Here is a 4936-nt window from a genome sequence, read left to right on the forward strand (position 1 = left end):
ATTATGACTCCTTTTGAGCTAGTAAAAATGAGCCCGATGCCACATCCTTGGGCATTTGCAGCTCAATCAATATGTAGAATCCAATGAAGAAATTTTTCTTATCCTCAAATCTTATCAAAGATAGATCTTCAGCATCCTCGAATCTTGTCAAGGATGAGCCCTCGGATCTTGTCATGGGTAGTTCTTCGATATCCTTAGATCTTGTCGAGGATGAGACCTCGAATCCTGTCGAGGACCATTCTTCTTTTGGGACAGTACATTCCACAAGAAAGTTGGTCAACACTTGGGCCTTCATTGTAGGTTGGAATTGAAAGTGTTAGATATATGCACTAGAAGTCAATATAACAGACACATTATATTTTTTTAGGACATATATTTATACTTAAAATATTAATTTATCAATAAAATAGATAATTTTATTTTTATTCTTATGTAATGTGTCCATGAATTGTTCAAAAAAATTATTAACTTAAAGATACATATTTTTAAGAGTTGAGAATTTAAGATATATGTGATTAATTTCTAAATTACTTCGGATCAATGGATCATCATGGGGATGGTGATTGATCCGATTAGATTGATACATAGATCACTTTCTTCAGGATAGACAAATCTTGAGTCTATAGTGTGGAGATACTAAGTGAGAGTATAGATAGTTATTGGAGAACATCAATACTGAGCATGACTATATAAGAAATCATATGGATGTCTACTCACTCGTCAGTGATCTTTTTGATGCTATAGTAATTGAATGGTTCTTTGACCTTCAGTGTCTCGACTACTCATAGTAGGGTTGCTATAGTTTGACTGCACATAAACATGGTCTTTTAGCCACTTGGATCCTTATAGTGTGCGTTGGCTACAATAGATTCATTATAGAAGTAGGGTGCACATCTAAATGAGATCTATCAATTAGAAGATAAGGAGTAGTTCTGTAGGATTTAAGAAGCTGAGTCTTTAAGTCTGTGGCCACAGCAAGATGATTAATAAAAATGAGTTTTCATTAATTTTATGATTTGGACTCGTGCTAATTGAATCTTGCATATGATAGATATTGGAGTTTGATGAGTTTTCATAACCTCCATCTTGTCGGGACTCATGATAGAGAAACTGAATCATGTGATAACTATACCTAGAGATTCTACTTATTCTATTTTATTAGATTGCCATCACATATAGCTAGATATCACTGACGGATTGTGATAACTCATTAGGATCATTTTGGATTGATGATCCTTGATAGGTGTGAGTTGAAATTATTTCAATCCATTGAAAGGTGTTTCGATAATACTATGATAGAGATTATGGTATGTCTCACTACCAGATAGAAGAGAACCTATAAGTCACATACAATAAGAGTTTGATTAGATCAAACGATTAGATCATAATCAAATTATCAATATGATTGATAATTTGAATCAATTTGTTAAATTTATAAGTAAAAGATCTGCTAATAGTTAACAAGAAGGACTAAATTGCAATTGTTGCAATGCAATTTAATGAGATCAAATTGAGGTCCAAGTCTTAGTTGAATTAAATCTAATTTAATTTGATTAGATTTGACCTAATCAAGTTTAATTGGATATTTGGATTTCAAATTTTATCCTAATTAGATTAGAATTAAGTCTAGAACAAATTGGGCTCAAATCGGATTTGAATTAGATTTGAATTATATCTGAATTGAACCCGAATTGGTTTATGTATCAGAGTCCCAAATTTACTGGGACTCTCTCTCCTTTCTCATGCTAGAAAGGTGGGACATGCATGGGGATGCACGCCCCCTTCTTTGGCATGCATAAAAAAGAGAGAGGGTACCAAAGGTGGGTGCCCCTCTTCTCTGATCTTCTCTCTATTCTGGATAAGGCTTTATCTTTATCAAGTTTTAAATCTGATTTGAATTTGATTCAGAGTTTTGATGATCTTATCTAGGATAGTTGGAGATTATTAGACACCTCTATTTAGCAAGCATAGAAGTGAGAAGGAAAATATTTTCATGTAGAATATTTCCCATGCAGTAATAATTCTAGCACCACTTCTATTCTGTGCCCCATCTGCTTTCAGCATCCCAATCCTGATGCACCAACAAAGAGAGAGAAAATTAGAGAGAGAGAAAAAAGAAAGAGAGAAAGGAGTTCTCTAATCCATTGCCTCTTTTTCTTCTTCCAATCCTTTGCGAAAGGTGTTTGTGCACAGTTTTCTCTTCAGATCTTCTTCATGCAGTCTTATGATGAGTTGAAGAAGGAGATCAAATATAAATCAAGGGAGTGAGATCTAAAAGAGAGGTATCACCTTGGTGATCTCAAATAATTTTGATCTATATCAACCCTATGTGGATATCTGTAGAGGTCAGACATATGTGCAGCTTTATTAGAACTTGCAGACATCTTTAGATTTAGATCTTGAAGAAGGAGATTAGCGCTATAAGTAAGTGATTAGATCATTATATTATTTTTATTTTGAAATCAGATGCATGCTTATTTTATTTTCATCATATGAATTAAATCTGTAGGTGATTAGATTAAATCTATACATACGTAGATTAAAAATATTTTAATCTACTCTTTCACTGCTTGTTGCAAAAATTATTTGAAATCCGCATGTACAAAATACCTAAAATCCAACAGTGGTATTAAAGCCACAAATTCATATGCATCAGAATAGGATGAGATCTGATTTCTATTCAGATCTAAAATTAATATGATTAATAGTCCGACATTGGTATGCTATAAGATTGTCCTGGCATAAGGTTTACCTCTTATATTAAAAAGATTGTCCTATATCAATGTTGGACAATTTTGAAAAGAATTTTCATGTTAGACATGACTTTTATCCATATATGAGATATGTAAATATTTGTTTAGATCTGAAAAATAGTTTGAGATCATAACATGTCATTTCATACAAATAATTTAGAACTGAAATTTATGTTTATGCATGAAAAATTGGTCATAGGTAGATCAAATTAGGTCTTATAATTTGATTATACTAAAGAGTTTTTAATTAGAACATAATAGAATCCAATTGAGATGAGTAGTTGATCAAATTGAGTCAAGAGTTGATTAGAATTAGGTCAAGAATACTCAAGATCAAACCAATAGTTGTAGTTAGTTGAATCAATTGACATCTATATATTAAATCGAATAACCTAAAGACCTGATTCGGCTCTGTAGCTCAAGCCTGAATCACTTAATCTAATCTATTTGAAATCATATTAATCAATTGATATCTAAGGCAAGTGCTTGAAAGGTAGTTACTTAATTAGGACCCTTGATCCTTCAAATGGGTGCCTCTCACCGATCTCTACTTACCTAGCTAATTTTGTAGATTATGTCTTGAATAAGGTTGCTTGATAGTTTGGTTTAGCCCATACTAATTAGACTAGCTATTGTTGTGACTAATTAGATGAGACCTAAATTAAAATCTCCTCACACATATTAAGTCTAGCAGTCTTCCACCATTGTAGATGCGTAGACGTGCTACTGATGTTGATTATTCTTAGCTGGTCATAGTGGTTCAGTTGTATTAGAAACATGCAATCACTCTACTAGCAAAAGATTACTGCAGGGTGAAGATGGGGTTGGGCCCAATATCTATCAGGTAAGGGACCTAATGATGGCTTCATACTTGCATTTGAATGATGGGTCTGACTTAACTAAGGAGTGCGGCCAATATATATCAGGTGAGCCATATGACTTAAAGATCGAATCACTGTAATATACTTAGAGAAGTATTGGATAAGAGCTATCCACTCATTAGTATGCATATCATCAATATCTGTCAGATGAGATGCATGTGCATCGATGGGACCATACTACCCACTAGAAATTCTTGTCGTGTTAAGATTTTTATTTTTCTACTTGGAGAGTGTAAGAGCTCCAAGAACATAGTAGGAGCCTATTTATTTCTTAAAGTCTCTAGAATAAATATAAAATTAAGTATAAATATTTAACTTGAATCTCTACTCTCATAGTTTAACCATATCAACTTTAAACCCTTTAGCCCATATCCTAGAGTCCAACCGCTTGATCGATATTAACATTAAGGATTAGCTCAAAAATCTCAAGTTTATCTTGGTTCTAGAAAAAATAGGGCATGTATTTGATCAGGACACCCCAACTTTGCCAAGCTATCCTAGTGCTGATCAAAGTTTAGCACAGAATAAATGGATGGATGATGACGATCAGATGAAGTGCTACACAGTGGTTTCGATGATCAATGAATTGCAAAGCCAGCATGAGCACTTACCAACTATCGGGCCATGATTACTCATCTACAAGAGTTATATAGTGAGCAGAGCTATACTACATATTTTAAAGTGTCTAAGAGACTCTTCAACTCCAAAATACATGAAGGACAGTCGGTCCACAATCATTATTTGATAATGATTAAGGATCTACAGGAATTTGAGAAGCTCAGTATGACTATACTAAAGGAATTGCAGGTGAATTTGATCTTGTAATCTCTTATTAGTTTATATAGTCAGTTTATTATAAACTACCATATGAACAAGTTAGAGTACACTCTATCCAAATTACTCAGCATGTTGGTTACAATAGAGAAAACTTTGAAGAGTTCAAAGGACTCTATTCTTACTGTTGAGTAGGCATCTTCCTCCAAAAGAAAGTTTACTTAGAAAAAAAATAATAAACCTACGAAGAAGTAGAAGAAGGAGAATAGGCTGGAGAATGACACTCTGAAGAAGACTTCAGATAAAGAAAAATATTTTCACTATAATACTAATGACCATTGGAAGAGGAATTATCCACTATACCGAAAAGTCTAAAGACCAAGAAGAGTGACAGATCTTCAAAAGATATATCTAGTTTGACCTCTTTAAAAACACTTTTCCAAAAGATCTCACCATACTCAAATCAGATTTTATGTTCAACACATGAACAATCTGATTTCTGGACAAGTATCTCATACTTTCCATTTT

The sequence above is a fragment of the Elaeis guineensis genome, chromosome 11 (genome assembly GCF_000442705.2).
Source record: "Elaeis guineensis isolate ETL-2024a chromosome 11, EG11, whole genome shotgun sequence".
In the NCBI taxonomy this organism is placed as follows: domain Eukaryota; kingdom Viridiplantae; phylum Streptophyta; class Magnoliopsida; order Arecales; family Arecaceae; genus Elaeis; species Elaeis guineensis.